Source organism: Terrapene carolina, unplaced genomic scaffold, assembly GCF_002925995.2.
Source record: "Terrapene carolina triunguis isolate 2854851 unplaced genomic scaffold, T_m_triunguis-2.0 Scaffold844, whole genome shotgun sequence".
Lineage (NCBI taxonomy): Eukaryota > Metazoa > Chordata > Testudines > Emydidae > Terrapene > Terrapene triunguis.
The window spans coordinates 410-13388 of NW_020665195.1; the positions used below are offsets into that span (position 1 = coordinate 410).

General features: G+C 51.6%; 1 pseudogene; it reads left to right on the forward strand.

The window, feature by feature from the left end:
• The first annotated feature begins 708 nt into the window (after window positions 1-708).
• Window positions 709-12704, forward strand: LOC113408141 (annotated as a pseudogene).
• The last annotated feature ends 275 nt before the right edge of the window (window positions 12705-12979 follow it).

The window sequence follows — 12979 nt, forward strand, 5'->3', positions numbered from 1 at the left end:
CTTCTCTCAGAAATAGGCGTTAGGGCTCTGACAGGGAAGGCATGCAGCATTTCCATTGATAATAACTGAAATTTACAAATAGGCACAGTAAGAAAAATGCGGCATGAGAACTTATTAGAATTTGATTTAAGGGTGTTTACTTAGTATATTTTGAAATGTGGTGCTGACAATTTGTGTTTCAAAAAGTTAAAACTTTGTAACCATTAAATCTCAGTATCTACTGTTATTAAATAATTATTGTGTTATCAAAATATTGTCTTACCCCCCCTAAATTCCCACAACTGTGAACATTTAAATTGATAAAAACGGTGCAACTGTGAACGTTTACATAGATAAATATAAAAAAATACTTTAAAATAAATATTAATTTTATCTGTCAAAATTATATATTAAATAAAATGAATTCTGCCCAAGCTTAAATATCACTCCTTAGGCACACAGCTCTGCAAGCTCCTCAGGACAGGTGGACGGATTCTGATGTCTATCTGAAGCCCCAGTGACCCTCCCCACCAGCACAGGGGGTGACTGCAGGACCAGAGCCCTAGTGGGGTACATTTTTCACCAAAGCCTCCAGGGCAGTAATGTTGGCTCTTCCAATTCAGCAAACAGTGAGTGAGTCAGTTCCAGGAAGGGAAACACCCCCTTGCTGCTGCAGGCGGGGCATAGTTAGTGTGAACTCAGGAAATTCAAACTAACCCTCTGTTACTCTGCCCAGAGGGAGCCATGGCTGCAGAGAACCCCATGGAAAGTCTCCAGGAGGAAGCTACATGTCCCCTCTGTCTGGAGTATTTCACAGAACCTGTCACTCTGGAGTGTGGGCACAATTTCTGCCGAGCCTGCATCAGCCAGTGCTGGGAGGGATCCGATACAGCCGCCTCCTGCCCTCAGTGCAGAGAAACTGTGCAACAGAGAAACCTCAGGCCAAACACGCAGCTGGCAAATGTCCTAGAAATAGCCAAACGGCTGAGTTTACAGGCAGCAAAAGGAGCAAGAGAGGATGGGGTGTGTGAGAGACACCAGGAGGCTCTGAAACTGTTCTGTGAAGAGGATCAAACCCCCATCTGTGTGGTGTGTGACAGATCTCGGGCTCACGGTGCTCACACGGTGGTTCCCATAGAGGAGGCTGCCCAGGAGTACAAGGTAGGGAATTGCTATCAAGTTTAATGGGTAATAACTTTGGATTTTAATTACAGGCTAATTTCACTGAAAGTTACCTGGCACAGGTGTGATGCATCATTCAGTTCTGTAAAGCCTTCACTGTATGGGAGATATTATAATAAGTAAATGATCTGCTAGTGTGACAAGAAAGGCAAAAAATGAAGTCTTTAAAGATATCTGATGTGGAAAACTTTTCTCTAAGATTCTCAATCCTTTTCAAAACTACTTTCCACTGTTAATTGAAGCTGTTAATTAGGGTGACCAGACAACAAGTGTGAAAAATCGATACAGGGTGGGGGGTAATAGGAGCCTATATAAGAAAAAGACCCCAAAATCGGGCCTGTCCCTATAAAATCGGGACATTTGGTCACCCTACTGTTAATTGATCAGTAAGGTTTAAATCACAAGAGCTGCAGGCCAATCTATGTGGGTGTGTTACCTTCAGCCTGGAGAAGGGAAGTTAAGAGCTGTTGTTACAGATTTGTTTAATAGAATGTATTATTATTATCTCTATTTGCATCCCAGTAGCCCTAATAGAGCACAAATGAGATCTGGGCCCTGCACAAAACACAGTGAGAGACAATCCCTGCCCTGGACAGTTTACAGTTTAAATAAGCAAGACAAACAAAGGGTGGTAAGGGAAACTGAGGCACAAAGAGGGGCCGTGAGTTGCCCAGGGTCACCCAGCATATCCATGGCCAAGCTCAGCATAGAACCCAGCTCTCCCCTGTCCCAGTCTAGGCCCAAACCACTAGGCCATGCTGCCACCTCAGTATCAGCCCCCGTGAAGAAGTTTGTCCATTAGGAGGGAAAGATTCCTCAATAAAGGTGCCAGGCCCAGCAGGGAGATGAGGTTTCTCACTGGGATTCTGAACTCCTGTGTTGCTCCATCAGGGGTTAAACTCCGATGCCAGCCTGCACTAGAGGAGATCACTGGGCTAAACACTGGGTGGACCCCAAACACCTTGAGTCCACCCACAAAAGGGCTCCAGACAGCGCAGGGCTGGGCCAAATACCAGGGGGATTAGACTGGATTGTAGCAAATAACTGCTGGGCGGTGCTGACCTGTGTCAATCTGAACTGCACTAGTGTGTACGTGGGCAAGGACCAGCCAAAGTGGTTCCATTAGCCCCACCTGCAGCCTTTGGAAATCTCCCAGAATGCACTGCTTCTGGGACCTTTACCAGGGAATGGGACAGTGAGGTACCTACCCAGAAGACACAGTCACCTCCCAGCAGGGCTGGTGAGTGGGTGCAGAGCACAGGAGAGAGGGTATCTGGGAGGGTTTGGGGGGGGGCTCTGGGCAGTGAGGGGGTGCGGGGTGCTAGGCAGTGGGGGTTGCTAGGCAGTGGGGGGGCGCTGGGGAGGTCTGTGTGGGGCACTGGGAAGTTGTGGTGGGGCTGGGAAGTGGGGCGCCTTAATGTTAAAAGTGGTGGTATGCCTACTGCCCATGGAGGTAAGGAGCTCCGAGCTGCTGCGGGCAGCAGAGGACCCTGGAGCTCTGAGTCCCTGCAGGTAGGGGGAGGGAGCTCGGAGCCAAGGGCCCCGCAACTGCCCAGCCACCAGAGGCAGTGTGGGGATCCCGCCGGGGGCACACAAGCTGTAAATCCAGCTCTGTTTCCTCCTCTCTCTCATTTTCACTGGACAAAGCCACGTCCAATGCGAGTCCCTACCGGACAGGGATAATGCTCCACAAAACTGGGACTGTGCAGCTTCAAACCAGACAAATGGCCTCCCGACGTCTCATGGGGTTTGCCCTGGTGCTTCATCCAGCTCCGCCCAACCAGTGCAGTCCCCAGGGCTTCAGGGATGAAATTCCAGCCCATATTTAAACCCTGGTGGCTTTTGGGATTTTTATCACTTTGTTCATTAAAACTTCTCGATCACAGGTTTATTGATTCACCCCCATGTGACTCCAGAATCCTGTTATGCGCTACACTACTAATCAATTCATAAATACCAATAAAGCTTGGTTACAAATGAGATCTCTCTCTAATTACAAAAATATAATAATAATATTGAACCTGAATTGCTAACAAGTCTGAATATGACACACTCCCAGTCTCCATTAATAAGGTTTCATCTCCTTGGTGGTCCTGATGTCACAAAGTGATTAGAACCAACCAATCTGAGGTTTGGATGGAAAAATACCCAGCTCCACACCCTTCTCAACCCTCCAAATAAAACCTCCCAAATCATTTCTGTTTCTTCAGGAAAAAATCCAGGCCCATTTGAAGATTCTGAGGGAAGAGAGAGAAAAGCTGCTGGGATTGAAAGTGACTGCAGAGGGGAAAAGCCAGGAGTATCTGGTAGGTGCCTGTTGTTATTAACCAGAAGGGACTGGCAGTGGGAGGTCTGTTTGGAGGCAGATTCCTCTGTGGCCTTGGTGAACATGGACTTGTGTGTGTTTCTCCATGATCATGGATTGCTGGGTTAGATTCATGTGTAGACAAGCCCTAAGCTTCCATTTCAGTTAATGAGCTAATGTCTAGCCCTTGTGGCTTTCATAGAAATCCCCCCAGGTGAACTGACTGTCACCCGTGAAGTGCTGTCCACTGTGTCTGGTCATTGCTCACATTGTTAACATGTTTGTTTCTTTTAACTCACCTGGCATCTCTGTCAGTGTAGTGCTGAGTCCTGCCACCTGCTGCTCTGGGTCTGAGTTCCCAGAGACGATGAATAACAGAATATGCTAATATGACAGACATGGAAACATCCGTTTCAGAGATACAGGGGCAAAGGGGAAGGTTTCAGAGAATCCTCTCCCTAGTACCCATAGAGCAGAGTCAAATGTCAGCAAGCTTGGGATTTTCAAAGAAGTTCTCCCTCCTGCACACTCAGCTCCATCCATGTCCCTGACCAGCCCTTTTTCTATTTTTATACAGAAACAAATACAAACCGAGAGGCAGAAGATTGTCTGAATTTCAGCAACTGCGGCAGTTCCTGGAGGAACATGAGCGACTCCTGCTGGCCCAGCTGGAGAAGCTGGATGAAGAGATTGAGAGGATACAAAATGAAAATTTCAGTAAACTCTCCAAGGAGATTTCCCATCTCAGTGAGCTGATCGGTGACATGGAGTGGAAGTGGCAGAAGCCAATGAGTGAATTCCTGCAGGTGAGATTGAGTGAGAAACATAGGCACTGATTCTGTGGGTGCTCCAGGGCTGGAGCACCCATGGAAAATGTTGGCAGGTGCTTAGCACCCACCGACAACCAGCTCCCCCCCTCTCCCTCTCCCAGTGCCTCCTGCATACCAGCAGCCCTGCCAATCAACTCCTCCCTCTCCCTGCCAGCGCCTCCTGCCTGCCACGATCCGCTGTTCCACAGTGTGCAGGAAGCACTGGGAGGGAGGAGGAGGATTGGGTACAGGGTGTGGCATTGGGGGAAGGGGTGGGGTGGGGTAGGGTAGGGCCTGTGGTTTAGCACCACCAAGGACAACTGGAAACCAGCGCCTGTGGTTAGAAACATTCCAGATCCCCACATGGGGAAGGGAGGGCTCCTGAATCATAAGCACTGGAGTCAAGCAATCAGAGATCTCAGTGTAACTTGGCATGTGCATTCCAGACATGTGAATTACAATTGTTCTTTGCAGAGTTACAGACACATTGATATTAGAGATGGAAAAGCCCCATTAGCTCAGGGAATCCATGGCCCTGAGGCCAGGGCAGGACCTCTATTCCCCATATTTGCAGAATCCCTTCCCTGGGATCCCCTGTGCGTGTGTGTGTGTGTGTCAGGTGGTACTGAGATTCTCTCTCTCTCTCTCTCCTCTAGGACATCAGAAGCACCTTGAGCAGGTACGTGGCTCTCTCTCACTCCCCCTCACACTTCACAATGCTGGGAAAGAGCTTGGTGGTGATGTTAGTGTGACTTTCTATATCTTGGGGGAGCACTCTGTAACCCCCAGAGTCCTCATTTACATATAATTGTGATATTGCATATAAAGCATGCCATGTGAGGTATCATGGGAAGGTTATGATCTGCTGAAACCCACTGTTCCATCTAACTGTGTATATCATGTGTTGTATGCTTGTCACTAAAATATGCTGTGGGCTTGGGAGGCGCCCAGGTACTAGCTCTCCAGAGAGAATGACAAGGGAGGTAACCAACACCCGGGTGTGTACTGAACAGAGAACACCAGCCATTGTCCAGCAAGGGAGCTACAATGCGATGACTCATCTGCATAAAGCCACACCAGGGGAATTGCTCAACCTTGCCTGGGGACTCAGCAATGCCCACCAGAGACATGCCTGGACTTGTGTTCTCCAAGCACATGGGCTAAGGGTATAAAACAGAACACAGGGGGCCCATGCTTGGTCTTTCTCCTGCCCTCACCTATGCTGCAAGCAACCAAGACACTGAGAAGACTTAAGACTCCAAGAGAGGAGACTGGCCCAGATTAAGGGTGAAATCTGTGTACTATGAACTGCAATATCCACTGGGGTGAGAAAACCTGCTTAATCTAGATGTTGCCCAGTCTAATAGGGTTGAGAATTTAGACTGCGTGCTTATATTTTAGTTTCATTTGGTAATTAACTCTGACTTTTTGTCCATCACTTATAGTCACTTAAAATCTATCTTTTGTTGTCAATAAACTTATTTTACTGGTTATCTTTACCAGTGAGTTTGTATGAAGTGTGTGGTAAATCTGCTCAGGTTTTGCAAAGGCTGGTGTATATTCACTTTCCATTGATGAAATGGTGAACCAATTAGTAAATTAGACGGTATATTCCTTAGGTAAAGTACTGGGGGCGGATTTGGCTGGTGCCTTTCTCTGTGTGATTGAGTGGTTCTGGGAGCATTCATGCAATCTAGCTGGGTGTGGAGCTCCGCATGCCTGGAGGGGTTGGCTGCTTGTCACTAGCAAGGCATTGTGAGAGACAGCCCAGGCTGGAGAGAGTTAAGGGGGTGCAGCGGTTCCACAGTCCCAGGCTGCACCCCCGGGGAGCCTGTCACAGTTAGCACCACATCTCCCTATGGCTCTACAACAAAATGTGTAGTTAAGGTCACATGTTGGATACAAATCTCTCTAATCAACTTCATCCTCAGGTTCTCACCCTTGCTCAGAAGACACTGGAATTATCCATACAGTGGGGAAGACTGACCTCAAGTATTTCCTAGAGATATCACTTCCCTGGGGGACTGGCTGCCTCAGGATAGTGAGGATGGAATATGGGCCTGTCACTGCTGCGGCCCTGGTTACCATTCAGCCCAGGGCAGCAGTGATCAAGAGTCTTTCCCACCTGAGGACTGTTTGGAGACCTGTGTGGAATGAGCTGGGGAGGGGGGAGTTGGTGTCTCAGTCTAGTTCCTAGTGGTCAGATTTCTACAGCACTTCACCTGGGAACCTCCTGTCCCTCAGAGCATGGAGGCCAAGGAGTGAATTGGCCATGGAGACTCAATTCCCCTTTTGTCCCCAGAGCTGTTATCTCCAGGCCACATTTGAAGAACATTCATGGGACCTTTGGGGGGGAAGGTTGCACCTTCTCTGAGGCTGGCAGAAGTAGAGGAATTCTAACTGCAGGCCCATTAGAGCAGAGACTCATCAGCAAGAACTTATAATAAGTCACTAAATTAAATATAATCATTTGAAATTGTTTCTCTCCAGGTGGGAGAAGGGGAAGTTCCAGCAGCCAGAGGAGATTTCTCCAGAACTGGAAGAGCGAGTCAGTGGTTTCTCCCAGAAAACTATTGCGCTATTGGAGGCTCTGAGGAAGTTCAAAGGTACCTAGAAGGGATCTAGGAGGGGAAATTGGGAGGAGCGTCTGAGACTGTGGGAGTGGAATGGCTCTGGCCAATTGGTTCACAATTAGATTATGCATCTATTTAATTGTTGGGTGAGAATGCCACAAACTTGGTGTCCAAGTCACTCAAGTTGATTAATTCAACCCCTTATTTGTCCCAAAAGCATGGCTTGCTATTACAATTAGTATTAAAGTAAGAAATGACAGACATAATGGAAGAAATACTGCCCAGTTACCTTCTCCTGGGGCATAGGCGGGTCATGATACATTTCTCCTACGATGCTCCGTCTATCCTTTACAGTGTCTTACATATTATAAACATCCAGATTATATATTTATTAATTCTTTTCCAATCACCTTTGAGTAGTAAGTATCTTGTATAACTCATACACTACACATGCATGAACTTTCTAATTGGCAGGGCTTTTGCTGTCCAAGCCATTTCAAGTTATTCTCTTTTCTGATTCATTCATTTCCCTCAGTACACACTGATGTGCACAGGTCACTTTGACCCTTTTCTCCACTTGGGGTTTTTTGGACTTTGCTAACTGCTCCTGGGCAGTGTATTTTGGGTGTCTGTTGTCATTAAGCACATTGTGTGGTCAGAACATCTCTTTATCCCACATAGGAACTTATGAACAAATCACTTAATAACAAGGTCACTTGAGGCAACATTTCCCTTACGTTGTGCAAACTACTGACCAGACCAAAGCCAAGTCAGTCAGTATAAACGCAGAATCTCCGTCTGTCCAAATTTATGCATAAGAAATGACCCTTGTACCAATTCTCAATACTTAACCTAATAACTAGTGGAAAGCAGACAAACGGAGCAGATGTAGCAGAGCCCCAGGCATCAGGATGTCTCACATTAATTCACGACTTACCAAAGGTCACAACATTGAGGCTCAAATTTAGCAAAATGGCCTAATTTGGGGCACCTGAGTTTCAATCCCAACTGGAGAGCTACAGGCAGGGGCGGCTCTATGTATTTTGCCGCCCCAAGCACGGCAGGTGCTCCAGAGCTGTGCAACATCCACAGCTGCAGGTGGAGTCAGTGGGAGCTGCAGGTGCCCAACCCCTCTGAGAACCACGCCCCAGGTACCTAAAGGTCAGCACCCAAAATCTAGTCCCTAAATTAAAGGCCATTTTTTAGAGCTGAACCCAGCCCATCACTGTGCTCTGGTCCGGTACAGCAGCTAGTCTGGGCAAAATGGGCTGCGGGGAAGGAGAAATCCCCTTCACCACAGTGAGGGATCCCTCCAGCACAGGGGCCTCTTGTGCTTCCTTCACAGTAGCTGCAGGCACAAGGCGTGTTCCTGAGAGGGCTGCGAATGGGGTGGGGGTAGGGGTGAGGGTGGGTGGAAGAGGGAGGGGGGTGGATGAGGGACAGAGGGACATGGGCAGTGTAAAGCTGGGCCTCTGACACTCTGCACGCTGGGCAAGACTCATGGGGCCCATTGTCAGAGGGATGTAACTCTGGCTGGCTTCAGAACTTCCTCAGCCTGTGCCAAGGTCTGCACCGGCCCCTGCAGCCACTGAACAGCAGAGTCACAAATGGCCCCTCCCCTCTCTCCTTTTGCCGGTACAGGGGTGAATCTGGCCCTCGGAGCCAACCTTCCTCCGCCTTAATGTCTACATGGATAAAATGGTTTTATTATTATTCCTATTTCTGCCTATGGATGACAAGGCCCCGTCGTTCTGCTCTCTGTAGAGACGCTGAGTAAACAGACCCAACAGCTCACAATTAGAGCCAGGACTTCGCAAGCTCTGAACATCCCGTTAGTGTCATAGGGACCCAAGTGGGTAAAGTTACTTTTATGCCAAAGTCTTTGCATGATTTGGGTCTAGGTTACGACAAAAGGCAGCAAGTGAATGAAACAAACCAACTGGAGTCTGAAGGGTGGGAGGGGATGATGAGGGGAAAAGTAAACCTCACTTACAGATTGTGTGTCCTGGGATGGTTGTGAGGCTTCATGGATGTTGGTTCCATTGCTGGGAAAGGCCTGAAAGAGAGAGGAAATGGAAGGTTTCAGACCGTTTTATATTAAATACCTGAGTGTGTCTCAGTCTGTTTCTCTGTCATGATGAAAACACAGGTCTAGTTGTTCACAGTGGGAATACTGCTATAAATATGAGAGCCTTAAATCTCACCTCTCTTATCTTTTCCCTCTCCAGACACTCTGCTGTCTGCACTGGAGACAAAAACAGGGGAACCCCTAGGAGCACACAGACAGGGTGAGTTTGCAGGTGGAGATTGTCTTTAAATGATGAGAAAATTCCAGTGAAAAGGTCTTCATGAGATTGTAGCTAAAGTTACCAACCCAACTGACAGCAACCATGACACACACACAGCCCTAAAAATAACACGTTAAACAGTGAGGAGATCCAGGGGCACTGGAACAGGGGGATCAGGGGGCCAGGCCATCCCACTTTTAAAACCCTAACCCAGGCCCCCTGCTTTTTAACATGGGCACAGTTTGGGGGCAAGCAGTGGCAGATTTAGAGTTAGTGGGGCCCTGTGCGCAGCTTCATTTTTGGCCCCCCTCCCTCGGGACCCAGCCAAGAAAAAGAACATTCTCTCTTATCTCCCCCCGTGTTTTTCATTTTTTTTCTTCATCCTCCTCCTATATTATAAGTAATAGGAAGTAAATGAAAATAAAGTTAGGTCCCTTGATTGGGGCAGGGGGTTGGGGTGCAGGAGGGGGCATGGGGGTTGGGCTCTGGGAGGGAGTTTGGGTGCGGGCTCTGGGCTGGGGCAGGGTGTTGGGGTGTGGGGAGGGGTGAGGGGTGCAGGCTCTGGGAGGAAGTTTGGGTGCGGGATGGGGTTGGGGGTTGGAGTGCGGGAGCGGGTCAGGGGGGCAGCGCTTATCTCCAAAAGCAACCGGCACCCCCCTGTGGCAGCATCTCCTTGGCGGAGGTTGGGGGGGAGAGATCAGGGGGTCTCAGCGCATTCCTGCCCGCAGGCACTGCCCCCGCAGCTCCCATTGGCCACACTTTCTGGCCAATGGGAGCTGCAGAGTCAGCGTTCGGGGCAGGGGCAATGCACGGATACACCCTCCCACCCTCCAGGGGCTGCAGGGACATGCTGGCCGCTTCTGGAAGCAGCGCAAAGGTAGAGGGAGGCAGAGCAGGCAGGGAGCCGTCTTAACCCTGCTACGCTGCTGCTGGCATGTCTCTGCACGCCCCTTGGGGGGAGGAGGACAGCGGGTCGGGCAGCGTGCGGAGCCACCTCCCCCCTGCCAGGTGCACGCAGAGACGTGCCAGCAGCCGGCCACTTCCAGGAGCGGCTCAGGGCCACTGGCCACAGCCTGCCTGTCTGAGCCCTCCTACGCTGCTGCATTTTGGTGGCCTCCCTGTTGTTGGGGGTCCTGTGCCACTGCACAGTGTGTTTAATGGTAAATCCGCTCCTGGGGGCAGGGGACCATGTTGCCCCCCCCAAAACAGCAAGCCTTGGCCAGGCCTGGAGCTTCGCAGGCAATGGCTGTGCTTCGTGGCATGGGAGCTGATTAGCTTCCCCCTGTGGCACAGCCCCTGCCCGCAGTGCCAGCCTCTTCCTGGTCCTGGCCCCTCTCAGTGGTTCCACCCCTGCTCCTCTTCCCCAGGGCCGGCTCTAGGCACCAGCAAAACAAGCTGGTGCTTGGGGTGGCACATTTTTAGGGGCGGCATGGCCGGCGCCAGAATGCCACCCCTAAAAATGTGCCCCGGCCACCCTCACCTCAGCTGCTGCTGCCACGCCGCGCGAAACAGCTGATTCGCGCGCCGCTACTCGTCCTCCCTCCTAGGCTCTCAAACCTGGGAGGGAGGGGGAGATCCCGAGCGGCCGTTTCGCCTGGGAGGGAGGGGGAGAAGTGGCTCTCAAACCTGGGAGGGAGGGGGAGATCCTGAGCGGCCGCGGCGCGTGAAACAGCCGTTTCGCACACCGCTGCTCCCCCTCCCTCCCAGACTTGAGAGCCTGGGAGGGAGGGGGAGAAGCGGCGCCCGCGCCGTGGCCACTCGGAGTCTCCCCCTCCCTCCCTCCCTCCCTTCTAGGCTTGAGAGCCTGGGGGGAGGAGGCAGGGCTGGGAATTTGGGGAAGGGGCGGAGTTGAGGCGGGGCCGGGGGTGGGGTAATTAAAGAACGGGGGGGCGGCCAAAATTGTTTTTGCTTTGGGTGGCAAAAATCCTAGAGCTGGCCCTGCTCTTCCCCCAAGGTCCTGCCCCCTGGCCAGGCCAGGAGCTAGAACTAGGCTGTCACCTAGGGAGCCCAGGCTGCACTGGGGAGCCCTGGACACGCCACCTGCCCTGAGTGGTGCACTCCGGGGAGCGGGGACATGGCCCGGGGGCTGCTTTCAGGCCCCCTGGACCTCGGCCCAGAGCAGGTGGAGGGTCAGAGGCTCTCCACAGTGGCCAAGGCTCCCAGCCTGGTTGGGGGTGGGACATTAGTGGGAAGAGGAGATGTAGGGCAGGGCCATGGAAGGAGTGAGGTCACAGGCTGCAGGACCTCGTGCTCCCTCCCCCCTCCTCCCCCAATTCTACCAATGTTCATGCACTCCTGGGGAGATCCCAAGCTGACCACAAAAAATCCTGACACCAAGGTTAGTGCTGAGTTCATGCCCACGCTGATGAACAGAAACACTCTCCCTGAGCAGCACCTGAACAGAGCTCTCTGCCATGAGGGCTGACACATTTCTCTGCTTTACTCCAGTGCAGGGGGGCTCCCCATCGCTCTTCTCCAACATCCTGCCTTTCCTTTGGGCAGGGCTGGGCTCTCCCATTGCAGCTGCTCAATGGTCGCTGGATTGGGGAGATGGTCTCCCTTTGATTCTGGCAGCTCCTCCCTTCTCTCTGGGCTGGGGATGGGGCTACCCCACCTAATGCCACTTCCTACTCTCTGGTATTAAGCAGCTCTTCCCCAATGCTGCACCTTCCTCTCTGTTCCCTGATCTGGGAGTGGAGGCTTCATTAGGGGAGCTTCCCTCTGGGGCTTAAAGCTGGTACGTGCTTCTTCTGCTCCCTTTTCATTAAAAGCTTTTGACACTTTCCTGTCTGTCTGTGATGCTGGGAATGGAGAAGTCCCAGAAGGGGGAGCTGAAGCCTCTGCAATAAATGAGAAACTAATGAAGTGGGTCCCATTGCAAAGACAGAGGAACTGCAGTGACATCTCTGCTCAGTCTCAGGTGCCCAAGACAGAGGCAGCTCCCTGGGATCCAGGACTGTCACAGCCAGGACAGGGCTGCTGGGGAGTGTGAGAAATGGTCCCAGCCTCCACCAGGGCCGAGCTCTGCCCCTAACGCTCTGATTCTCTCTCCCCAGCGAATGTGACTCTGGATCCAGACACGGCTCATCCCAAACTCATCCTGTCTGAAGATCAAAAAAGCGTGAAATGGGGAGACACACGGCAGCGACTGCCCAACAACCCTAAGAGATTTGGCACTGAGCCCTGTGTGCTGGGCTGTGAGGGATTCACCTCGGGGAGACATTGCTGGGAGGTGGAGGTGGGGGGTGGGGGAGGCTGGGCTGTGGGGGTGGCCAGGGAGTCTGTGAGGAGGAAGGAAAAGATCAGTCTTAACCCTAAGGGGGGGATCTGGGCTGTGGGGCAGTGGGGGAGTCACTTCAGGGCTCTCACCTCCCCTGTGACCTCCCTGCCCCTGAGCCGGTTCCCCAGCAGGATCCGGGTTTGTCTGGACTGTGACCAGGGGCAGGTGACATTTATCGATCCTGGTGACGAGGCCCCGATCTTCACTTTCCCGCCGGGCTCCGTCCCTGGGGAGAGAATCCGACCCTGGCTCTGGGTGGGGGGATCCTGGCTCAGACTGTGTCCCTGAGACATGGGGTGGGGGGGAGAGGAATATCCCACTGGGGCCCTGAAATCAGCCTCTCTAGCCTCACACACCCTTGTCTCTATCACCTCTCCCTGTGGACTTTCTATCATGCCGTCTCTATGACCCTGGAGGTTGCTTCCAGTCCCAACTCTGTGCAGCCTCTGGACTGTCAAACCCAGTGCTGTAACGAGGGCGAGGCAAGTGAGGCACTTGCCTCAGGTATGCAGAGCCTAGGGGCGCAAGTGTCAGCTGCTCTCTCAGCTACTGCTGCCTCTATG